This window comes from Pinus tabuliformis, chromosome 4_2, assembly GCF_031772625.1.
Source record: "Pinus tabuliformis cultivar Carrire ecotype Pingquan chromosome 4_2, CPIR1, whole genome shotgun sequence".
Taxonomy (NCBI): domain Eukaryota; kingdom Viridiplantae; phylum Streptophyta; class Pinopsida; order Pinales; family Pinaceae; genus Pinus; species Pinus tabuliformis.
The window spans coordinates 566,446,197-566,473,022 of NC_142304.1; the positions used below are offsets into that span (position 1 = coordinate 566,446,197).

Below are 26,826 nucleotides of genomic sequence, written 5' to 3' on the forward strand. Positions count from 1 at the left end.
GTGTGAGATCTGTATCTCTAGGATACCATAAGCCATAATTTTGAGTCCCTTGAAGATATTTGAAAATTCTCTTCACTGCCTGAAGATGAGTCTCCTTTGGATTTGCCTGAAATCTTCCAACTATTCCCACTGCATGCATGATGTCCGGTCGGGTACCTGTCAAATAAAGTAGACTTCCAATCATAGATCTGTAGGTTGGTTGATGTACTGCTACAGATTCATCATTTGCACTGAGGCTACATCCTGTGACCATGGGTGTACATACTGGTTTTGCATCTTCCATGCCATATTTCTTCAAAATCTGTTTGAGATACTTGGTTTGAGACAAAAAGATTCCTCCTTCTTTTTGTTGGATTTGCAAACCAAGGAAATATGTCAGTTCTCCCAGCAAGGACATTTCAAATTCTTTCTGCATGACCAAAGCAAAGCTTTGACTCATAGCTTCTTCATTGCTGCCAAAGATAATGTCATCTACATACACAACAAGTATTAGCAATTTGTCATTTTCAACTTTTATATAAAGATTGCTATCTGCTGATCCTTTTGAAAAACCTTGTTGATGAAGATATTTGTCCAAACGATAGTACCAAACCCTTGGAGCTTGTTTGAGACCATAGAGAGCCTTTTTCAATTTGCATACAAGATTTGGATCATTTCCAAGAATGAAACCATCTGGCTGCTCAATGTATACTTCTTCTTCTAAGTCTCCATTCAGAAAGGCTGATTTCACATCCATTTGAAATACTTTGAAGTTTTGAAAGCTTGAGAGAGCAAGGAACATTCGAATGGCCTCAAGTCTTACAACAGGAGCAAAGGTTTCTTCAAAATCTATTCCTTCTTGCTACGCATACCCTTTACAAACAAGTCTGGCCTTGTTTCTAATTACTTCTCCATTTTCATTCAATTTATTTTTGAAGACCCATTTTGTCCCTATAACATTCTTATCTTTTGGTCTAGGAACCAACTCCCAAGTGTTGTTCTTTTCGACCTGCTCAAGTTCTTCATCCATTGCTTTGACCCAACATTCATCTCTGCATGCCTCTTTCACATTTTGTGGTTCAGTGGAAGAGAGTAATGCCAAATAGCTTGAAGCTTCTGCAATTGTTCTTCTTGTTTGTACACCTGCTTCTCTCTGCCCCACAATCTGAGATTCTGGATGATTCTTCTGAACATATCTGGACGGAGTCTTTTCTTCTATTCTTGTCTGCTCCTCTGGTTCTTCTTGAGGTTCTTCTTCTTCGTCATTTTGTCTTTGAGGGTAGCCTTCATCTTCTTCGATGTCTTCACGATATACTTGCCTAGGAATGTATCCCTTCTCATCAACCACTACATCAATGCTGTCAACAATTCTGCCAAGTCTTTTATTGTAGCACTTGTATGCTTTGCTATGTGGAGAATAACCAAGAAGAATGCCTTCATCTACTCTAGGTTCAAGTTTGCCAAGTTGCTCATCAGTATTCTTAATATAACATTTGCTCCCAAAGATTTTGAAGTGCTTTACCGAAGGAGTCTCACCACACCAGAGCTCATGAGGGCTTTGAGTGTTGTTCACCCCGACATTTGTTTTGTTGAGAATAACAACTGCAGCATGTGCAGCTTCACCCCAGAAAGTTGCGGGAGTTCCCGACTCATCGAGCATAGCACGAGCCATTTGTTGGACTGTTCTGTTCATTCTTTCCACAACTCCATTTTGCTGAGGAGTTCTAGCTGTAGAGAATTCTTTTCTTAGCCCATGTTCTTCACAGAAATCGAAAAATTCATTTGAGGTAAACTCCCCACCTCTGTCGGATCTGAGGCACTTAATTTTGTATCCTGATTCATTTTCAACCAAGGCTTTGAAGGATTTGAATTTTTCGAATGCTTCATCTTTGTGCTTCATAAGTCCTAACCAGACAAACCTGGAGAAATCGTCAATGAATAATATCAAGTATTCTTTTCCTCTAGGTGTCCTTTTCCTGAATGGACCACATGTATATGTATGTACTAGCTCAAGAGGCATGCTAGTTGATCCTTCCTTCTCTGGAAAGTTAGTTCTGGTTTGCTTTCCAAACTGACATGATTTGCATATGGTGTTGTCTGGAATTTGGATATCTGGAAGATCGCGAACTGCCTGATATTTGCATGCTTTCCTTATTTTTGAAAAGCTTAGATGCCCCAACCTCCGATGCCATAACCAGTGTTCATCATCCTTTCTTAGATAGCATTGTTGTTGTCCTTCTTCAAATATGTATAGATTATTTGGAGTTCTTTTACCTTTGATCACCGTTTTACCTGTATCAAGATCACGAACAAGACATCCATTTGTTCTAAATATCACCTCGGTTCCTTGATCACACATCTGGCTAACACTTAGAAGATTATGTTTCAATCCATCAACATACAAGACATTTCCAGCCTTGACCTTTTCTTTTAACTGAGCAGTGCCTTTTCCTTTTATAGTTGCAGGAGTATCATTTCCAAAAGAAACTTTCTTTCCCTTTTCTAGAGCAGAATATGACTCAAGTTTTTCTTTGTCACCTGTCATATGCTTTGAACATCCACTGTCAATGTACCATAGATTTTCCTGTCCCTCTACATAAAATGCTATCCCACATCTTTTTGTTTGTGGTTCCTTTATTCTCCATGTTTTGGTGCTTGAGGCTTGTTCCTTTGTCTGCTGAAACCTGCTCCTGCATTCAGAATCTTCATGACCAAAGTTATTGCAAATAGAACATTCAACTTCATTTTCAAGAGCCGAAAAGTTGTTATAGGTCCTTTTTGTAATCCCGGTCATACTTCTTTGTTTTTGAGCTTCTCTAGTCATGATTGTTTTATATGCAACACATTGAGCTGCTTTGTGACCAAAGTTATGGCAAGAGAAACATTGTCCATTGAAGAAACTTCTGCGGTTACCAAATCTACCGGCCAGATGATTGTAATTTCTATTGTCATCCATTCTTGAACCAAATTGAGAAGATTTTACCTGTGGCTGGTTGTAGCTTTTGTTCACCCTTAAGACAGATTGCCCCTGATAGTCTCTGTTTGCAATTCGTCCCTGCTTTACCTGATGGTCTCCATTGTGCTTTTGCTCATTCCTTCTTGCTGCATCAAGATAACTTTTTGAGGTGGATGCTTGAGAAGTTTCTCCATTATAGCCCAGACCTGTCTTGTTTAGTGGTGAACGTTGTACATTGATAATCTCATCCAAAGTTTCAGATCCTTTGACAAACTTAAGATTAATAGCTTTTGTTTTCTCAATCTCTTTTTTAAGACCAACAATTTCACCTTCTAATTTTTCAAGATGTTTTTCCTTTTCATCAATTTGAAATTGTAGAGTATCAATGATCATATTCTTTTCTTCTATACACCTCTTGAGTCTAGTAATTTCTTCATAAAGGCTATCCACATCTATAGCATCCATATAATCATCATCTTCAAATGCCATTAACAGTTTATAGTTATTATCTCGTTCATCTTCATCACTATTTGATAGACCATCACTATCTTCATGAGTGTAGTAGCTTTTCTTATTTGTACTCTGTTTCTTGTTCCATCGAGCAGGTTCCTTTCCTTTATCCTTATAAGGACATTTTGCAGCATAATGACCTACTCTTCCACAAGCAAAGCATTTAAAAGGTAACTTACCTCTGAACCTTCCAGAACCCCTTTGAAGATTTCTGACAAAATTTGATTCTTCTTCTTCTTCTTCTGGCACGTGACTTGCTTCATAATAATCTCCTTTGCCTGAAACCTTGAAAGAAGCTTCTCTTCTGTCTGATGGACCTCCCTTTCTCATTTCATAAGCAGTTAGAATTCCGTGTAGCTGAGACATAGTAAGAATTCGTAGATTTTCCTTTTCTTCTATTGCAGACACTTTAGATTCAAACTTGGGGGACAATGATCTTAGAACTTTTTCAACCACAATAGCCTCTTTTATTTCTTCACCCAAGTTTTTCATGGAATTAACAATTTCATCTACCCAAAGAAAATAGTTAGCCACACTTTCATCATTATACATCCTGAGATTCTCATACTGAATCCTGAGAGTTTGAAGTTTAGCACGCTTTACCTGTTCATCTCCTTCGTAGCTCAAGACAATCTTGTCCCATATTTCTTTTGCGGATTTATATTGCATAACCTTTATGAATTCTGTTTGAGATAAGCATCCCAGCAAAGTATTGACTGCTTTAGCATTTGTTTCATATTTTTTCTTTTCGGCCGTATCTGTAGGAGTAGTTGAAGGAAAAGTGTAGCCTGTATCTATGATATCCCAAACTTCTGTACCAAGAGATTGAAGATAGGCAGTAACTCTTACCTTCCAATAGTTGAAGTTTGTCCCATCAAAAATTGGTGGCCTGATTGATGCTTCCCTCTCGTAGTTGCTCATGATGAATGATCTTCCTTCAAGTGATCAAGCTTCTCTGAAGGACCTGGCTCTGATACCAATTGTTGGAAATAATACTGAGAGGGGGGGGTGAATCAGTATTATCAAGTTCTTTTAACAAATCTTCCTTATTTATACTTTGAATTATTTTTGCATATCAGTACCATAAAATAATGAGCATGAACAAGAAAAACAGATAATCACACCAAAGAACACCAGATATAAGGTGGAAACCCAATGTGAGTGAAAACCACCTGCTGTAATATATCTCTATCTTCTTTCAAATTAGAAACTCCTTTTACAATGATTTTGTACTGGTGCAGTCCTTTACCAGTACACAGGCTGCAACCTGCAGAGAGCTACAACTCTCTCTCGTTTTCCAGTCTCTCCTGGAAGGGAGCTACAACCCCCTACTTCTTTTCTTACAAGGACCACTTTTCATAAATTTTCAAACTGGATCCATAAACATCAAATGATCATCAAGTACATGTAGATTACACAGTCAACTGCAGTAACCAGATCAACAATAACAGAACTAAACCTAGAACACCTTATCAACAGAAAAATTCAGTCAACAGAAGATCTTAAGACAGATACGCAGTTTTTCTTTCTCTGGCCTGCGTCGCTATGCACTTCACCTTCTGCTTCCCTGCGTATACCCGCAGAGAGCCTTCTGCTACACCGCGTACCCACGCACTGCTTCTTCAATCGCGCTGCGTACTGTTACTGTAGGTATGCCCCAGAGACACTATCGCGCCGCGTACTGCTACTGAAATCACGCACTCATAGATACTATCGCGCCACGTACTTTTACTGTGCGTACGCACCTGAACCTCTGTCGCGCTGCATACCCACGCAGTTCTCCTTCTTCTGATCTGCGTACCCACGCAGTGCTCCTTCTTTTTCTCTGCGTACCCATGCAGCTCTCCTGTTTCTACTCTGCGTACCCACGCACTTGCACCGTTAATCACCTGCGTACTTCTGATTAGGGCCGAATTGGCAGTTCACCAGTGTGCTACAGTTAGTCGAATGCCCAGATCTAATCATGCGCTCGAGAGATCACCCTTCACAGATTCACTTTCAACTTCACTTTCATATAGATCAAGCTTTTAAAACAATAACCCAATATTTCAGATCTTAAGATATTCCATTTGCAAAAGATACTTAGCCAAGTGATCTCCTTTGCTTTATATAGGCAAGCTCCTCCTAAAATCATGGATCAATACCATAGATAACCAATACCAAGGGCCCAAAAACATGGGGCTCAATAATAATAATAATATAAAACAATACCATGGGTCAAAACCATAGAATCAAGAGCGGCAGGCTAAATACCACGGGCCAAACATAGGAAACCCCACGTGAACGCGCTTCTCTGCCTTGAAGTAAGTGAAACTAGGGGTACGCACCTTCTGAACGGGTGACCTGCGTGTCTGGTTGTGGTCCCTTCACGGTGTACCTACGTGTACGCATCTTCTGAACTATTCTCCTGCGTACTTCTTAATTTTCAACAATTTGAGAGCCTGATCAGAGCATTGCCACTTGGGGGTGTTGCCATCAAGTACAACATCTGTAACATAGAGCCATACCAGAATCATAATGCCAACAGGGGGATGCCTCCCTATGGGTGGAAGTATGGGAGGGTGGATGTCTTGACACCTTCATTTGTTACATCTTTCCCTAGCCTAGATTGTATCTATCTCTGGATGGATGGATGGAATGTATCTCTCTATGCATTGCTAGTATCAGTCTCTGATGGAAGGTATCTCCCTTGCTCTGTCTGCATTGACTATATTCGATCCCTACATTGATGTGAATCCCATGTTTGATAGCATACCCTCCAATGCTTGCTTTTTAGTTAACATTCTTGCCCCTGTTTGGTAGAAGCATAGATGCCAAGCTATCTTTGTCTGTCAATCCCATGTATTGTTGTTTCATGGCTGGAGTGACTGCATAGTATCTGTTTGATGCCTATATTCAATGCCTAGTGATATGCGTGTAGTGCCTAGATTTGATCGAAAGGTAGGAAGGGTAACCTCCCCTGGTTTTATTGGTTGTAGATCTGATGTCAATATGATAGCATTCCCTCACAAGATGTAGTAGTGGAAGAATTCAATCCTATGGCAGGTAGGAATCCATTCAATCCGAGCTAGCTTGGTAGGATTGCCCCATATTTTGTGTACGTAGCATGCACTAGGTAGGTGGGGTGGATCATTCTTTCTTGGATCACATTCAGGATTATGAACACTTGTGGTAGCCTCATGGGATTAGGAAATCAAAGGGGAAGTGAGGAAATGTATGCTATAATGACAAAGCAAGCACGATAATATTAATATAAATATAGAGATTTGGGGATATAATTCAAAGAATACCTCTATGTTACATGAGGATATGCTTATCAATAGTTTCTAACCTCTTATATTCTACCTATTACTTGACTAGTTTTAGAGGATATAAACTGGAGCACAACGGGCCAGCTCTATATGACCATTCACTAGTATGAATGATCCACCTTTAAGTCAGCTTTTGACACAACATAACTGAAAATAGAGGGTGCGCAAGTATGATATCAATTAGCAGATAAGAAAATAGAGAAAAACAAATCCAATTGGCCCCTGATGCTTTTTCCCATGCTCTGAGCATATCAAACCTCGATGAAAACTGTTACTGGTTTCAAACCTTTCTAGTTGGTTCATGGTATGGAAGTGGTCTTACTAATTGAATGTGAAACTCCATTGCTAAAGCTAGTCATGGAGCTCCTCCCTAACATGAATGCTGAAGAAGAACGCCTCATTTATCTTGATGGAAAGACTCTTGTTTCAATCCCTCGGAGCTTGATTGAGGAGCCTTGCCTCATGAATCAGACCAGTAATCCCACTCCTATTCCAAACCTCACCTAACCTACTCTTCCCAACCTATGCTAATAGACACAACCCATTCGTTTAGTTAAGTAGCCACATTCTGTTAAGTGCACCTCTTCCTTGTGCATAGACTCTGATTCTATTAAGACTGCCCTTATGAATTTCGGGGCCCAGAAAAGGGTAACAGTAGCTCTATATCTTCCCTTTAGAGGGCTATGTTTTCGATGCTTTTCTCAGGGGATTGAGTAGAGTAGTTTATCTGCCAATCAAGATGCTCATACAAACAACGATGCCTCGATACTAATCACTGGGATACTTTGCTTATGAAGGAAGGAAACTAGCGTTCAGTTCAAAGATAAAAGGAGTGGGATAGGACTAATGGGAATAAATGGGCTCATTTGGGATTTTTTGTTGTCTGTGATGGTCGTGACTATACTTAGCTTAGGTGAGGTGATCCATAAGATAGGCGGTCACTTTCCATTGTAATCTATAGGGATATCACTTTTCTCTTTCTTCTGTTTCTTTAGGCATTGCCTATTCTTATCCTTGGTTCGAATGGTGATTGTTCATCGATGAAAGACAGTTTGAGGATGAAAGAGTTGGGTAACGTAGCTTATTAGTTAAATGGCTTGGCTGGCTAGTGACTCGCTGGCTAATGGGCTAGTTGGCTGTAGTGATGTTGTTGGCTCTACTGCTAGACCTAGAACTAGAGACTCTTAAACTAGTTCAACAACAAGATAAGGGGTTAGGATTGGAACAACCAGAAGGTATGCTACTGGGTAGGTGATCAACCTTGCTACCCTTGCTTCTCTCACTCGTGCCTATGCCTAGGTTCCTCCGCTACTTCCTCTGTCGCAAATGGATAAGGGAGGGGCAGAACAGGGAGGGTAGGTCGGGCAACATCTACAAAATTTGCTTATTGCAGAAACCACTACTGATGCTACGAGATCTACTGCTAGCCAGGGAGCTGCTACTACTCGTGCTATTGATGGAAAGTAGACTTCTACTGGATTAGACTCTAGATCTTGTTTTATCAAATATGGATCTGGATCACGAACATCAAGGTGAGGTAGTGACCTTTCGACTAAAAGGAGAGGATGCTATAGCATGGCTCAACAATCGAGAGAGGGAAACTCCAAAAGGAAGTGTGGTCTAGAAAAAGGCCCACTTCATGGAAGAAAAACCATACTTTGCATAACACGTGTGGGACTATGGTAATTTTGAGGCACTTGAGGGGAAGATAAGGTAATTCAATTTCTAAAGAGTTTACCACATGCTCGTAAATAATGTAGGCAGGTTACCATAGAGAGAGAAAGAGCTCAATGTCAGTTGCTCGATTTTTAATCCTTCTTAGTTCTATAGGGATATACAATGTAAGTTTCTTGAAACTGGAGCAACATATATAATTCTATCTCAAGATTCCCTTCATCATTCCCCCAGAAGAATTCAACACGAAATGACATATATAATTCATGAAATTACATGAATGAAATTACATAGATAAATTAGATAGATAAGAGATCTCATTCATGTTCATGACTAGAAGACTCGTCACAACCTTATGCATAGTAGGTACTACTATACTACCATGTTTTTTTCTAGCATCTTGCTTATATGCCTCATCTACTACCTATGCTTCCACTAGTCCAGCAACCTAACTCTATCACTGCTACTCAATCCTAACTTGGACACATAACCAAACCCTACTTTAGGAACCCATTTCACCGTGAGATCCAAGTTGTCATCTTACTTCATTCCATTCATACTTTACCCACTTATGGTGGTATTTGATATGTGAAGACACACTTGGGTAAGTTTCATAACATATATAAAGAGCTGAGTGCATATCCTAATGCTATGGCCAATTTTTTCCCTCATACCCTAACTGGCATCACCCTTGAGTGGTACCAATATCTTATTTCTTATTCTCTTGAGTCTTTTGACTAGCTCTATGAATCATCATACGTAGGTGAGAAAATGCATTCTACCAAAGACAATGTGGTTGCTAAGGTCTAAGTGGATATCTGATCTACACTCTAGAGAAGGTTGGCTATTGAACTATTTAGGTGGTTCTCTCTTCTACTTTAGGCTCTACCTCATGTGCTAGTGGCTTTACATTCTCAATCTCAAGCTTGTCTACTCTGGTGAAACTGGTTACTTCACAGTTGGGATATAGGTCTCATCTAATTGGCCTCTCTCACTCTCTTAGTAAAGACAAGCCTAATTGTATATATTCGATAACTAGAGAGACCAGGACGTTATTACACATATAATAATAGTTTCCATCTCTAGATCCAGTTTAAGCCCCTTTAAATGGTTAAGCAGTTGCTACGAGAGCCAGCCATACCTTTGTGATCCATCAGCACTTGCAGCATATCCACCACCATCTTGACCATATCCATATATAAATTCTTAACTTGACCTAGTACTTATTAATCCAGTAGTAGATTCGGTACTCATACTAGTACCAGCGACATATCCAATAGCACGAGTAGCAAAGACAGGAGAAAAAGCATAAAATTTAGGACCAACATCTAAGCCATCGGTATCATAGGTAGAAACATAATCATGTATATAAGCATCATCAGTAGCAAGGTAAGCAACAATAGAGCTAGTTGATCGAATTGATCCATCAGATAAAGACCTAGAACACCCACCAATAGGAGAGCCAAGAGTCGATGCTGCTATAATTCATGTGCTACTCGATCAGTCAATCCAAGTCTTCATTGATCCAAGAGGCGATCCCAGGTTTCAGTGACAATCACATAGCCCCATAGGCAACAGTATAATAGCTAGTAAGTTAGAGAAATAACTCCTGCCAGTCAATATAGAATAAAGCCCTACTCATCAAACCTATACTCAGTACATGAAGCTCTAGTCACATGTTGAATCTCTACTCAATCAGTGCTACTCTCTTGTCATTGCTAAGGTGAATCATTTCTAGCTGTCCTAGTCCAGTGAAAGCCAAAAAATCATACATAGCTAGTCATAGCGATTGATAAGAATTTGATTTGGATATATTGATGAGTCTGTTGCTTCCCGCCCAAACAAGAGCCAATTCCTTCTTTGTAGATTGACTGAACGCTGAAACTCGGGAACGGAAAACGGTACTTATAAGGTTGCCCCGCTCCCTCTCAATGCCAGGCACTCGTTCGATGCACTACGCATACCTTCCATATCCAGATCTCATTGCAAAGCTGTCAATAGCAGATTCCGATCGAGATCAAGATCCAGCCATTGAAGCAGACAGCACCTACACTAGCAGCACCCCCACTAGCTTCAGTAGTTCCAGCTTATCCACCGCCAGTACCATTAGTAGCAGCATCCTCACTAGTTAGAGTTATTGACCCACTTCCCCACCACTATCTTCGGGTCAAGCACCTAAGGCAGTCGCAAGAGAAGCAGAGGTAGCAGCATACCTTCCAGCTCCATTTCGAGATCGAGAGTCCCTGTAGCTTCTCTTCGCCCGGTTCCATTTCTAGTTCCAGTCCCAGCATACGAGCCAGCATCTCGCCTAGTGGCGTCCCTTCTTCCAAGTCTATACCCAGCAGCTTCCCCACCAGTGCATGCATCCCTTACTGTCCCATCTATTCTATATGAACCAGCAGCAAAGCCAGCAGTAGCAGTACGAGTAGCAAGGGCAGGTGCACCAGTAGAAGCAGAGCCATAAGCTAAGCCATAAGCAGGGGCATGTGCACCAGTAGCAGAGCCAGTTGTTTACCCATAGCATCCATAAACATATCCAGTTTACCCATAATACCCTAATGATCGTGATCAAGCTTATGATTCTGACCTTCATGATTGAGATCCAAGTTATGCCTTTCGTTCGGATCCATATCCAGATGACCCCATTAAAGTACCAGTTCCATACCCAGAAGTAGCAGTTCCAAAGCAAGTCACTTCAGTAGTAGTCGTTGATCCAAATCCAGCGTTATATTTTGTAGGTGGACGGACTCATTAATCTGTGCACAGGAAGCATATGAATGAACCAGATACTTTCACAATACCTCATGAACCATTGTGTTAAAGCTAAGGTGGATGACATCCCACTGGTGGACGGACTCATGAACCCACTGGTGCACTGTGAGGAGCCAGAGGTTGTTCTATCCAACCATGGGAGGGACATTCTTAGTGAGATGGAACATGCTTAGTTATAGCCAGCGATGCTTAGTGGGACATGGGTTGTTCTAGTCAGTGGACAGGTGGTCATTAGGAAGAAATCAGATGGAGAAATCCTATCTATTTTGTGGATATATGGGCCCTTATTGCACTTTGGGAATAAATATTAGGGTGGGGAGGAAGCATATGAACGAACTAGATACTTTCACATTTCCTCATCAACCGATATTCCTAGCATGCCACATAAAACCGTATGACTTATAAACTCTTTTCTTTAAAGCACTATTACCGCAAGCATAAGCTTACTAATGACATAAGGTCACTTTTATCATCCTAGCTATAAAGTAAGGGCACTCCACTGGGATAGAAGGTCACTTACTCATCGGAGCTAGTCCAAGCTATAAGGTCAAGGTCATTTTGCTTAACCAATCTCACATGTTACTGGAAGGAACAATATTCTTTATTCACACTGCCTCACGTTAGCGTAAAGCTCTTAAACCCTCATCAACCCTTGGTGCAAATCTCATCAACCAGTAGTCGCATCTTTTAGCGGTTCAGTCCTTCCTCAAGCACTTACATAAGTAGTGACACAAGCTTCACCATATGAATAGCTATTAGGTCATTATACTCATCGTAGCTATCTCAACTAATGAACCCAATTACAATGGCATTACAATGAACCCAATTACAAAGAGAAGGGAGTTGCTATCACGAGAGATTTGAAGGAGCTACCACACTATGAACCGGTAGTGGCATGGGCTAGTGGATGTAGTTCACTTGCCTCATGAACCTGGAGTGTTACCTTGCACTCATGAACTTGTAGTGTGCATGGGTAGAGCAACAGGCACTAGAGAGAACCTTGTCTCATGCTTGCATAACGAATCTTGCATAGGCTTGTCCTAGATAAGCTTCATTAAGCTTCATTTACATTTACTTGATCAATGAAAGGGATTACTTCATTTACAGCATCCAAATCTACTATCGCTAGCTTGTAACTCACCTACTGCCTCATATCATTAGCTATCACACCAAGCAATAGCACTCACCCTAACACTACTGCTTATTTGACACTACCCACTAATCAACACTACCTGAACTATTCACACTAACCACTGATGAACACTACCTAAACTAACTACTACCTTACCAAACTCACACAGGATAAAGAGGCGCTAGCACACGTACACGCGATATGAAGTACAGGTGCAAGAGAATGTATAGAAATATAAAGGAGATTAACGAACTAAAGACTGCTAGGTTGGAAGCTAGGAAAGGTAAGGGGATTGAACTTAACGATGAAGCTAGGTTAGGAAGCAACAAAGCTAGGTAGCTAGGTGGACGGTGGGTTGTTCGAGTCTATGGTGAGTAAAAGGAGATGAAAAAACTATCTACTTTTACCTTATCTCCCCTAAACTATATCATAGCTATCATGTGCCTCATGAACTGTCTCATAACTATGATTTCATTAACATTATGTATCACTAAATCTTCACTCATGTGTTCTATCAAAAAAATTCAAATGGTGGGTAAGAAAAATAAGCACTTTATATTCTTATACAATGCATTATTCATGCTTCGATGACGCACCTAAGTGATCGAAGAACCGAAGCTAATCATTTTAGTTTCTTGATTCAAAGTGTGAAACCACAATATCTATTATTATATGATGCGCTCTTGTATTGATGTGTTAAAACCCATAAGAGCCATAAAGCAAACACTAACTAGCTCAAATACATGCTCAAATACATGTCCTCCCAGCGGAATGCCATTCAAACCAATGTCAAACCTTTATTCAGTCAAGTACAAGAATGAATCAAGTCCAAATACAACCATTCAATATGTGGGAGGGGATCTATTAGCGAGATAAAGTACTACTATTCTCCTACCCACCTTAGAAAGAAATCAAGTTCAGATTGGACAGGCAGAAGGGGAGGGCTAGCATTCAATACTATTCCCTTCAGATACGGCGGGTGGACGTGATGACCCGATGATGGATTGGGTTGGCCGTTGATCCATATCTGATATGCTTTCTGTTCGATTGCCCAATGATCCGAAAGGTTGGGAAGTTGAACAGAAGAGGAATTATATCGATTGTTGATACCAAGTAACCCAATCCTTTTAAGGTGGATGATTGAAGGAGCTATACTTCACGTTCGAGTCCCCCATGATAAGTCCATCCATCCCAGTAGACCTACCATCTTACCATCCTACCTAAATCCCATCATACCTCTCCTCGTTATACCTCCAATCTCCTCATACCTACCCTCATCAGACCTTCTATGAGACATGTAAGAAATGACATATATAATAGATCTCATTTGACCACTTCTTACTACCTAAGGTAGAACCTCCTTCCATCGAACATCTCCCTTCCTCGACTGAAAGGTTTGGGGCCCATCAAGCTGATAGATCCATGCCGGTAGAGATTGATAGTAAAGGATCCATTCTTGCTTGAAGAGCTCCTTCTCTAGCTCGAAGAGACAGAGCAAAGGATCCATAGAGTTGTATCCATAAATGCTCGAAGAGCTCATTCTCTTGCTTGAAGAACAAATGATCCATTCTTGCTCGAAGAGCATATCTCCCTTCCCAAAGAGTAGTGGAATGATCCAGTAGAGAGAAACCCATCCCATATGGTCCAATCAGGATAGAAGCCCAGTCAAGAAGGATGGTTCCAGTCATGAACCAGTCATGTGCATGAATGGGCCAATAAAGAAAGAAATGACATATATAATAGATCTCATTCATGACTGGAATCACTGGTTGAAATGAACCAAATCGATCTCTTTCATTTGCATCATGTCAGGTCAGATCTAATCATGCTAATTTCTCAGGTGTAATTACGTATATAATGAATGAATGCATAATGACATATGCCCATATATGCATTCACTCTCTATTGATCGAATCTGGTATGACACATATCTCATTCATTCATGCATAATGAAATATATAATATATGCATTGTCTGCTAAAGGGAAATGACATATATCAAGTCACGCCATAATTACTGCTATAATTCATGAATGCATAATGATATATGCCCATAGGAGCATTGTTCGCTAAAGTGTAATTATGGCAAAAATGCATAATGACATATATAATAGAAGCTTCGGGCAGGGGAGATGGAGCAGGAGTGAGGACATATTGATAAGGGACATGGTGGGTATGAGTTCCTAGAAAATCCTTCCCTCTTCTTCCCCTTATCAATGGTGTTCAGTTGACTTGCACTGCACTGATAGACTCTTCTTGAAACTAGGTGCCTCATCTTTCTCTATTGCCAACTAATCCCTTTAATGTTCAATTCATATGTTACTACCTTTTTGTGAATTCTATTCTAATCTAAGTGGTACTATTCTGTGTCCCGTGCTAGGGAGCATTATTCCTCTTTCCATTCCAAATTCAAGAATATGACTGATATGATTCACTGGTTTGTGTGCCTCTCTTCCCACTTTCATGTATCCCCTTGTTCCTTGGATACAATTTGATTCTCCTACAGCCGAATCCCAATTTGTGGGAACCATTTGATGGCTTCCTTATGAAAACATCAATTTGTACATGGGTATAGATGCTATCCCCCAATTCTTTGTGGTATTGACCACATTTTTAATCCCTATTTTCATTTTAGTAGGTTGGTCTAGTATGGAAAGTTATGGGAAATATTATGTTATAGCATTTCCAATTCGCAAATTTCTCATGATCGTCGTGTCTCGCATGCTGGATCTTTCACTATTTCATGTTCTTCTTATAAGCATGCTAATCCCTATGTTGTATGGATTTGAGCATCTTATATTCACTGGGGTACCCATCCTCTGCAGGAGCCTTCTGCATTAAACCCCCTACAGGCGGATCATCCGTCGTCATCAAATTGAGTAGTCCCCGCGAAGCTCTTAAGAATAAGGGTAGTCTTGTGCGTAGGCATAGCATTTCCGGTCGAACCCGTCAGATGACAGACATCTATCTATTTCTTGGGATCGTGGGGTACTCCGCTCCGATGGGTACCTCGCACGTCAAACCTCAACCCGCCTACTCGAGTATTGTATGGATATGCGGGAAAGGGTGCTCCTAGGTGTAGGGATTGTGCCTGGTCGCGAGAAGTCATTCCTCGTAAAGCCTGGGATGCAGATACACTTGCGCGAATTCGGGTGACGGCTACAAGGAAGGGTGGCGAGGAAGATAAAGGGAACTGTACCCGACCAGGGATGGACGTAAACTCGTAAGCTATCAATTGGGTTCACAGGGATAATCGTCCTGGTCCTCCACAAAGCGCCCGGGTTGGTTCCTTCCTCTGTCGTGCGTGGGAAGCTCTTGAGGAGGGAGTAGGATGAGTTGCTAAAACGAACGAAATGGAGGATCGACCCGTTATGATTACGAAGACAGACTGTTGCATTGGCTGGCCAGCCGAGGGGGGCTCGGTATATCTAAATCTGAGCAAGCAAAAAGAATAGATTGGTTCGATAAGAGGGTCCCCCAACTTGGATCACCTTAATAGAAAGCCCCAACATCCATTATAATGAACCCGATACCTCGAAAGACATAACTCCAAAGCTAGCCGTCGTAAACTCAGAGGCTACTATAAGACTGACCTGGGCCATGCTTTGTATACGTAGAGGCGAAATCACTTCTCTTCCGGAGGGAGCAGTGATAATTCTTTGGCTTTGATCTCGCATCTGTGTATCCGGAGATATGGGATATGGAATATAGGGGCGGGAAGCCGTAACTTAGTTAGCCTATAATTGCTCGACGACCCAGCATCCATGACCCGCCTATTGCTCGACGAACAGGAGAGGAGAGGGACGTTAAGTGACTCGACTAATAGGAGAGGAATGAAAAAAGCAACCAAAGGGAGAGGATGGCCCTATATTCTTAACTTCACAACTTGTACTTTTGAATTATACCATAATGATGAGTGCTTAGTGTAGCTGAAATGAATGATGATTTGATCCGGCCCGGCTTTCTTTGTTCTTCCTCCTACTTCTGTAAAACCCGATCAATAGGCTTTCTTCCTTCCACTTCTGTGACCCAATAGTCCTCTTTTAGTAATTAATACTACTGAATGATTTCACTTTCATTTTGTTGCTTAGGTAAATTAGAGACTATTTCCTTGCACTCTGAAGCGCAAGACCTCTAGACCTTCCTTTCAGTGATAAGATAGAAATAGTAGAAGTGTCAAAAGGTGTAAAGAAAGTCTAGGAATATTGATCAAACTAGGTAGGAATTCTATTCGGTATCTATAGATCAATGGGTGATACCATAATGCTTGTGTTGCTTTAATTACGCTGTAAGGCGTTTTTACGCCGTAAGGCGTTTCCCTCTGAGATTAACTCCCCAAATTGCTTTCGTGTCAAAATATGTGCCATTGGATTTTAGTGTTAGACGATTAGGTAATCCTTATCCGTTGATTTGAATTGACTGTTCGTTCGATCCTGCACTAACTGCGACTGTTCGTTGTTCGTTGCATCCTGCAATAACTGTCCGCTATCTTCCTTACGAACCGTCAACCGATTTAATTTATTATATCGATAATATTTTGCTCCATGAACAAGGGTTTTTGACACGAACTATTTTTAATTTACACTCAACGCAAATGTTTTTGCTTCGCCCGCGGCCCGAGCATGCTACTCTGGCGGTGCTTTACAGGTATGCACTGAACACCTGAACTTTTTTGTATTGATATGTGTGTTTTGGGAATTTTCAGTTCGACTCTGCATTCAGAACACTGCCGCGCCATAACCACTAGAGGGCAGATTCATAAAGAGCAGAGGTGGGTTTGCAACTATGGTGTTTGTTAACTTAACTATTATTTAGCTAATCAGGCATTTGTATCCGGTTGAAAAGTTGAACAATAGACCTGGACTTTTGTGCTTTCTGGCGATGCTTGTTCACAGTATGCAAGAATTGAAATGGCGGGCTTTGGACAGAGAGACAATGGCGGCAAAAAAAATGGTATTTTTGTTATACAATGGTCTTGTTCAGCGTTCTAAATAGGAAGTGATAATTCAACCATGGCAGTGGCCTGATTATTGTATTCTAGTCATTCGTGCAGGTGCTCCTGGCTGAAGTCTACTACTTATTTTACTGGAAGTGCCGGAGTCCTTGAAATAGGAGGAGGATCACTAATGTTGTCCCTAAATCCATGGAGGGAGGCTTCAACAGTTGGGAATTGGATAATCCAACGCTCCCCCGTTAATGGCTTCAACTTTACTCGTGAAGGACTGGTGGGTTCATTGGGTTCTCACTTGATACAGGAGGCATCAGATCCAGAGATTTCAGCAACTCTATTCCGGACTACTCCCAGCGTTATTAGTAGCAACGATAGTCTCTATATGCAGGGGTGCGGGAGGACCGAGGTTGCTGTTCACTATCAAAGAAGAGAATAAAGAGGATATGCAGGACGAAGAATCTGTGGGTGAAGATAAGATTGCATCCTCTGTTTCAGAGCAAGGGATGGCAAAATCTCAATGTCCTGTTCGCTCTAAAGATGCCTCCTAAGAACAATCTAAGTTGCCTCCTAAGAACAATACGCGGGAACGTTGTTATCAACTACAGAAGCAATGGCGGGACCTGTATTCGATTGGATTGCTGCAGCAGCAACAGAGGATGCAAGAATCCGGTTGCTATTGGAAGCCCCCTTCCCCGTCTCCTCAACCCATGAACTTGTCAGACTTGCTTTCCCAACCGTTTTCATGCGGCACTTCCCCTCGTTCGGCACCTGGTCGATTCGCTTCCCTCTCATCTCCCAGGTCTTCCCCATGGCGAAGTAATCATACACTCTCGGCCTCTTCAAAAAATGAATCTTTGAGGCAATATGGTAAGCGGCAGAGCGTCTATGCTGTTACTTCGAATCCCATCTATGATACTGATAAAATGTCTTCATTACCTACCGCATTAGGCACTGCTGTTTCATCCCCCTGTGAGCACGATACTCCTCCCTGAACTCCCATGAGGGCCCCTTTATCTGCTTATTCAATTCCACTCTCCATCTCTGCAATGAGCAACGTTTCTTCCCTAACAAGACCTGCTGTGAATAGTGACTCCTGGTCTTCCAAACACAGTTCTGCTTCCCTGTAATTATCTTTTCCTTGGTCTCGAAAGGTGCGAAGTTTCAGCTCTCTGAATCTTATCATGTCGCTGGGTATTACCTACAATGAAGAGAGGGCTTTTCATTAGCTTCGTGTTGAGTATGACATCCCTGGCATTGGCAGCTTCATGTGCAAGATAGGGAAATGTAGCGTTTGGTGGCAATCGAATCCTTGAGAAATGTGGCGTTAGATATTCCATGAGTTGAAATCGATGTGCAAGAGATTAGGATGATGACAGAAAGATATAAATGACTATTTCCTCTGTAATTAAATTAGGTCTGGTTGAAGTTCAATTTAAAATAATTGAGAGTATTGTTTTGTATTTTTCCTCTTGGACATGAAGTTCAATTGGGTTCTGGTATCTTAACTTCAACATTGGTGTTAAGCCCAAGTGGTTCAAGGAAACTAGATAACTGTATGAGTTTTACTTTAATAATCATTGGATAATGGGTTTCAGAGATGAGCTGAAACTGCTTTCAGAGATGAACTGAGTATCTTGAAGTAAGATGCTGAAACTGCTTACAGAGATAAAGTGAAAGTATATTGAAGTAAGATTTTAAACTACTTTTATTTAATTAAAAGCTTGCTTTTCTTGGAAATAGAATAGTCCAAACTCCAAAAGGAATGGAAATCTGTACCTCCACACATATATATGTTATATATGTGGTGAGGTTTTGTTTTTACAATGTAATGCATAAGTTGAAACTGTTTTCAGAGATCAATTGAAAGTGTCTTGAAATAAGATGCTGAAACTGCTTTCAGGATTCATTGAAAATGTCTTGAAGTAGGATTTCAAACTGCTTTTATTTAATTAAAAGATTGGTTTTCTTGTAAATAAATAGTCCAAACTCCAAAAACATATAGTAGGAGTTGAAGTCTGTAACTCCATCCATATATATGTTAGACATGTGGTGATGCTTTGTTTTTACAATGTAATGCAGCTTTATGTTAAGGTAAATAGAAATGCTACTTAAACACTAGCATCCAGTAGCATCCAGTAATAGGGGACATGCAGTGAGGCTTTGTTTTTACAATGTAATGCAGCTTTATGTAAGGTAAATAGAAATGCTATTACAACACTAGCATCCAGTAATAGGGGACTTTTCCTCGTTAAAAAAATGTTAAATGCTATTTTGTTTTACAGAAGAAAGTGCTTCCTTCAACACTTACAATTCATGCCCAGACATGAATGGGGAAGTAGAGGAAAATATTTGCCATCGAAGCTGGATTCTTTCCGTTAATCACCAACTTGAAGCATTATCTCTGGTTACAGGTTTTACTGGGATGACACAATTTTTATAGTAACTTTCTCCCTATGATTAAGTATCCTTGGTTTCACTGATGATTTGTGTCCAATACCAGGTGGAAGGTTAAAGATACTGTAATGGAAATATGTCCTTGTTCTATGAGATCTAATCATCCCGTTACTTCTAATGCTTGTAAGGCTACCCTTGCTTTTATTACAAGCAACTTTCACAAAACATATTTCTTCTTTAACCTTGCATTACAAATGTTTTCTTCTTTAACCTTGCATTACAAATGGTAACAGTTTTCTAATGCTTGTAATGTAACTGTTTTCAGAGATCAATTGAAAGTGTCTTGAAATAAGATGCTGAAACTGCTTTCAGGATTCATTGAAAATGTCTTGAAGTAGGATTTCAAACTGCTTTTATTTAATTAAAAGATTGGTTTTCTTGTAAATAAATAGTCCGAACTCCAAAAACATATAGTAGGAGTTGAAGTCTGTAACTCCATCCATATATATGTTAGACATGTGGTGATGCTTTGTTTTTACAATGTAATGCAGCTTTATGTTAAGGTAAATAGAAATGCTACTTAAACACTAGCATCCAGTAGCATCCAGTAATAGGGGACATGCAGTGAGGCTTTGTTTTTACAATGTAATGCAGCTTTATGTAAGGTAAATAGAAATGCTATTACAACACTAGCATCCAGTAATAGGGGACTTTTCCTCGTTAAAAAAATGTTAAATGCTATTTTTTTTTTACAGAAGAAAGTGCTTCCTTCAACACTTACAATTCATGCCCAGACATGAATGGGGAAGTAGAGGAAAATATTTGCCATCGAAGCTGGATTCTTTCCGTTAATCACCAACTTGAAGCATTATCTCTGGTTACAGGTTTTACTGGGATGACACAATTTTTATAGTAACTTTCTCCCTATGATTAAGTATCCTTGGTTTCACTGATGATTTGTGTCCAATACCAGGTGGAAGGTTAAAGATACTGTAATGGAAATATGTCCTTGTTCTATGAGATCTAATCATCCCGTTACTTCTAATGCTTGTAAGGCTACCCTTGCTTTTATTACAAGCAACTTTCACAAAACATATTTCTTCTTTAACCTTGCATTACAAATGTTTTCTTCTTTAACCTTGCATTACAAATGGTAACAGTTTTCTAATGCTTGTAAGGTTAACCCAGCTTTTATTACAATCAACTTTCACAAAACAGTTTTCTTCTTTACCCTTCCATTCCAAATGGTAACAGTTTTTAAATTCTTCTCAAGAAGTATCCTGTCAAAGGGTTTTGCAAACGCTTTATTATGTTTTTTTTTCAGAAAATTACCTCTTTAATATGCAATACAGTAAAGAGGGAGGGTTCTTATGCTTTTGAGGGAGGATATCTCTGTAATCTGCAGTACAGTAAAGAGGGAGGGCTCTTATACTTTTGAGATTAGTGTATCACTGCAATCTGCAGTGCAATAAAGAGGATTTTCAGCGTATTTTCTGGGGCTTCTTTATCTATCAAGGTCAAGTTTTCAAGATTAAGTTTGGTCTGCTTTCTTTATTGTATACCCCAGATTAGTAAACTCTTCTATAAATAATCTCTCAAGGCAAACAAAGGAAATAAAGTTTGAAAAATAACCAAACTGCCAACAGAATCTCAGGCATTCCTCGTGCTGAGAGGAATAGACAGCGTATTTCATGAAGCTCGGTCATTTCAGTGTAGGGATAATAACTCCCGGGTGCTTAGCCCAAATCAACAATATCAGTAACAAACATATTTTTATGTGATGCACCAGTGTATTTCACTTCACATATAATGTAGTTTGCAGGTTTTAATTGCATATGGATGCTGTCCCTACGGGGCCAAATATTTGCTTCAACACACACTTCGCAAACTGTTAACGGGTTTTAAAGGATTTTAGCTATTTTGTGACTGCACTGAATGTAGATTACGATGAGAATGATAGTTTAGTGTATTTGAATATGCTATGTTTTGTTCCTTTTTTCAATATTTACGCCGTAAGGCGTTTCCCTCTGAGATTAACTCCCCAAATTGCTTTCTTGTCAAAATATGTGTCATTGGATTTTAGTGTTAGACGATTAGGTAATCCTTATCCGTTGATTTGAATTGACTGTTCGTTCGATCCTGCACTAACTGCGACTGTTCGTTCGATCCTGCAATAACTGTCCGCTATCTTCCTTACGAACTGTCAACCGATTTAATTTATTATATCGATAATATTTTGCTCCATGAACAAGGGTTTTCTTCATATTTTCAGGTTATGCAGCTGGTATTTCGAAGGCAGAGGCGCATCTATTGCAAATCAGATCATTAATCCCCTGCAGCGGATCAGTGGTTTTCCTGGCTCAAATTTGTAAGGTAGATATCGTATTATTGTACTCTTACCCCCTTGCATGTGCATGACTTGCAAATGCCTGAGAGAGGATTTCGATGGAATTCATTCAATTTAAAGCGATTTAAACGTTCAGAAGGCTAACTATATATTTATGGCACTATTTTCAGCCGGTTGGCACTATTTTCAGCCGGTTCGTTGCAGCAGAAGTGCCGGAGAAACTATCCAGGCTTTGTGGAATAGGCAAAGCCAAGTTATGGCTAGAGCAGTTAGGGTAGAATCACCATACCGGAGCTCGCATATTAAAAGAAGGAAATCGCGAATGGGAATATTAAACGAAGTTGCAATACCTCGCACAAGTAAGCTACCTCTCCTAAAACCCTAGCGAAGAGTAACAACATGTGAGTTACTCGTCCTGAACATTTAATTCTAAGAGAATTAGCAATGAACGACTAGCCCAACCTATAATCCCTAAAGCGCAGAACATAAAGTTTCACTTAAAAACATTTCTGGACATTTCAAACAGAAATTAAAGAAAAAATAAGTGTCTCGTACTCATAAGGTTGCTAAGATGAAGGCCTATTGGTAGAGTTGCTCGAAGAAGAAGGCACTCTCTAGCGCCCGGATCGATCACTGTATTGTTCATCAACCCTAACCCTATCCTATTCACATTTGTTTCCTCTGGATTATACAAACGATGAACCATAAATTCCAATAAGCAATGAGGGATAAGAAAAAGCAATAACCTGCAGAAGGATAAGAAAAAGCAATCAGCAATGAGGGATTGTGAATCTTAACAATGTTCGTCAACCGTGTTCCTACAGAAAGATTGATCAAAATTTTGAATTTAGCTTGTTTTGAAAGTTTGAAGTTTTGAACTCTTATCAACCTACAATATAGCTGCTTATTGATGGATGCATCCTAGCGAGGTTTGTCTTCCCTGTAACATCAAAAAAAAAATTGCAAGTGTACCATTTTTAAATTTAGTTTACTTTACCCTAATGTGATGCATAAATTCAAATTCCATTTATATCTATTCAGTTGGACATTATATTTGTTTTGTCAGCCTACTTGCTTTAAAATGTCTGTCTCTTACCTTTGGGAAAGCTCCGTTCATAGAGTACTCGACACAAGATCAGAAAATATGATGCTGCGTTCTGTGACTTTCTCCTGGTATGTGCCAAAACTCAAATCAGAAAAACTTAAAAGTTCAAGTTCATCACTTTCAAAAATGTTTAGCCACAAGCTTTCTTCTGTTAATAGAAATTAGTAGATAGGCTTAAGATGCATGAGCAGAAAAAAAAACAATGGTGTTTAACAGAGATCCAAAAATCTATGAGAGAAGAACCCAATAATACAAGAGCTTCTGTCAGAAGTAGCAGACATGCCTAGGCATCAAAGATATTCAGCTGTTTCATTGTTTCCTGTTAATGTGATAGAAATCAAGCTCTTCTAATATGTTTATACTAAGAATGGCATGAAAAGTTGTCCTAAAGGTGACATGCTATTTGAGAAGTGTTTTCACATAAATCCTGTACCTTGATTTAAAAATAAACAGGTCTGTGTTGTTGATGGCACCGTTTATATATCAGATAATATTTTGCAGTTTTGAACCTGTTGTCATTTCTCCAATATTACATCATAAATGAAGAATTAATGAATGAGGGGAGTTTAAATTATTATCATAGATAAATCATAATCCCCCAAAAATCAAATTCCACAATTGAGATAATGGAATCAGTATGCATCGAGAGCAACAATTTCACCCCCGATGAATTTGTTGTGGCAATCACAACAAATTCAAAGGTTTGTGACTATAAAAGTAAGCAACCATGGAACTGTATTGTCAAGCCCTAAGGCAACGTCCAGCTTCTCACTGTGGTGACAACGAAACTCTGTTACTTGCGCTGCTCCTCCACATCAAGCAGTACAGATTTTGTGTCAGGCATATATCCTGCCTCCTTCATCCGCTTAGACAAGTGATCCAGCATTGCATAAATTCTTTCTGACTGTGGGTGTGATCTATCTCCTACAATAAATTTGTGCGCCACATTCTTGATTTCAATCCAACTACATCCAGGATTCTTCTTTATCTCCCTATCTTTCATCATTCTTCTCACCTTTGCAACATCATCCCACTTGCCTGCAGCAGCATAAATATTTGACAGCAAGACATAGGCAGCTGCATTTTGAGGTTCCAAATCAAAAAGGTGTTCTGCTGCACGTCTGCCTATATCAAGGTTTCCATGGACTCTGCAAGCACCAAGCAAGGCCTTCCACAGAATAGCATCAGGCTCATAAGGGATGGAGTTGATAAGGTCCTCTGCTTCATCCAAGTGCCCTGAACGACCAAGAATATCTACCATGCAGACATAGTGCTCCACTCTTGGTCTAATACCATGATGCTGACTCATGGATAAGAAATAGTGCCAACCTTTGTCCACTAGGCCTGTATGACTACATGCAGCCAGAACACCAAGAAATGTAACGTGATTTGGAGTCTAGCCTGCTTGTTGCATTTCTTCAAAGAGTAGTAATGCCTCCCTGCCATGTCCATGCTGAGCATATGCTGATATAATTGTGGTCCATAAGACCGTGTCAGGTTTGTAAATTTTATCAAATGATAGCCGTGCATCATCTAGGTTCCCACATTTAGCATACATATCAACTATGGCACTTCTCACGAAAACCTCTGACTCGAATCCCACTTTGATTATTTGAGCATGAACCTGTTTGCCCTGTTCCAGGGTTGCTAGGCCAGCACATGAACTTAAAACAACTGCCCAGGTGGAGTTATTAGGTTTCACACAAGATTGTCCCATTCGAGAAAAAAGCTGCAGGGCTTCCTCATCTTGTCCATTCTGAACATATCCTGTAAGGACAGCAGTCCATGATATGACATTTGCCTCGGGCATTTTCTCAAATAGTACCCGGGCATCAAATGTTTTTTTATTCCGAGCATATCCCACAATCATCACATTCCAAGATTCCACATATCTTTCAGGCATTTCATCAAAGAGCTGCCGTGCCTCATCTGTTCTTCCATTCTCTGCATATCCCACAATCATAGAATTCCATGACAGCACATTACTTTCACACATCCTCTCAAAGAACAGGCGCGCATCATCAATTTCCCCACATTTCGCATACATACTAACAAGGACATTGCCCACGTTTACATTTGACACAAAACCAGTTTTGACAGTGTGAGCATGGATTTGCTTGCCATCTTCAAGGGCTGCTAGGCTCGTGCATATGCCCAGTACACAAGTTAGGTTGGACTGGTTAGGCATTGTACCAGTACTAAGCATTCGGGCAAAGAATTCCAATGCATCTTTGCCATGCTCATTCCGGGCATATCCTGCGATCACTGAAGTCCACGAAACTACATCTCGTTCAGGCATTGTATCAAACAGTTGTCGTGCATTATCTATGATTCCCCACATTTGGCATACATGTTAATCGCTGCATTACCCACAGAAATATCAAATTGAAAACCCATTTTAATACTGTCAGCATGGACCTACTTGCCTGGTAGCAAGACTTCAAGGCTGGCACATGCACTCAAAACACCGGTGAATGTAAATTAGTTCCGGTAAACACACCCCTCATGCATACAGGAAAAGAGATCCAATGACTCTTGAAAGCATCCATTCTTGGCATATCCGGTAATAACCGAAGTCCATGACACAACATCTCGTTTGGGCATTTTCTCAAATAATTGGCGTGCATCCTCCATGCGTCCAATCTGAGCATATCCTGCTATCATTGTATTCCATGAAACTACATTTCGTTCAGGCATTTTGTCGAACAACTTTTGGCCGTCCTCTAATTTACTATTCCTGACATATGCAGCTAGAATCGCATTCCTGAACTTTTTACTAACGCAGGGCTTTATGCCTTCCAGTTTTTGAACGAGGGTGATTAATGTGGTTAAGCACTGTATCAACCACTAAGTTAGGCATGTCTGACTTCTTCTTTTCTTTTATAGATTCTCATGAGTCTCATTCAAGGTTTTTGATAATATGCCCTCATTTAAAAGTTCATGACTCGGTAATCTTTCCTCTATTCATTTGAAGACTAGCCATGAGAGACAAGATGGGTAGGTGAAAGTGGCTTGCTGCTACAGTTTCCACCAAGTTTTCATTTTCTTACATAGTGGTTTGCCCAAAGGTGGGCTGGGGTGGCCCCACAAGGGGCCATTGATCAACTGATGCTGTCATGGCTGTTAAGTTGGGCTGGTGTGGCCCCGCAAGGGGCCACTGATCTGCTGATGCTGTCATGGCTGTTAAGTTGGGCTGGTTGGTCACATGGTCAGATAGAGTCTATGGAAGCACCTACCTTATGAATGTTGGTTAATGCTTGACAATTGAAGTATAAAGGAAGCATCTGTGGTCTTCCTTGTACTTACTGTTATCCTTCCTTAGATTGGAAGGTGGTTTATGCTTGGCACTTAAAAAGTATAAAGGAAGCATCTGTCGTTTTCAAGCCACAATATCAATTCCTTTTCTTTTACAACACTAACCATCTCTATCTCCAGTTCATGTTTCTTTTGAATATGTTTACAAAAACCTAGTTGTTCCGCTTTTTTCTTTACATTTTGAAGCTTCTTAGAAAGGATTCACATTTTTGTTCATGTAATGTGAGTGTCTTCATTTCACTAATACTGGATTTTATTTTCTATGTCTGGGTTGCCAAACTGCAGTTGTTCAAATGAAAATGGTATGTTTTTAGGCCTCTTCGTTTGAGAGGTCTAGATTTCAGATAGATAGGCAAGTGATCTAAAAGAATTACTTTGAAA

At 40.2% G+C, this 26,826-nt stretch overlaps 2 long non-coding RNA genes and 2 pseudogenes across 3 annotated transcripts; 3 read left to right on the forward strand and 1 right to left on the reverse strand.

Annotated features, from left to right (window-relative positions):
- Positions 1–16,886: 16,886 nt before the first annotated feature.
- Positions 16,887–18,027, forward strand: LOC149170552 (uncharacterized). Of its 2 annotated transcripts, none has more exons than XR_016258992.1 (3): positions 16,887–16,980; positions 17,157–17,286; positions 17,375–18,027. It is a non-coding gene; the product is annotated as an uncharacterized LOC149170552 (long non-coding RNA). The 2 variants fall into 2 exon arrangements; XR_016258993.1 differs by having other exon boundaries at positions 17,387–18,027.
- Positions 17,460–18,744, forward strand: LOC149170553 (uncharacterized; annotated as a pseudogene).
- A 3,030-nt stretch (positions 18,745–21,774) lies between these two features.
- On the forward strand, positions 21,775–22,311 carry LOC149170554 (uncharacterized). Its single transcript, XR_016259490.1, has 2 exons — positions 21,775–22,051; positions 22,196–22,311. It is a non-coding gene; the product is annotated as an uncharacterized LOC149170554 (long non-coding RNA).
- Positions 22,312–23,844: 1,533 nt separating this feature from the next.
- Positions 23,845–26,308, reverse strand: LOC149170555 (pentatricopeptide repeat-containing protein At2g13600 pseudogene; annotated as a pseudogene).
- Between the last annotated feature and the right edge of the window lie 518 nt (positions 26,309–26,826).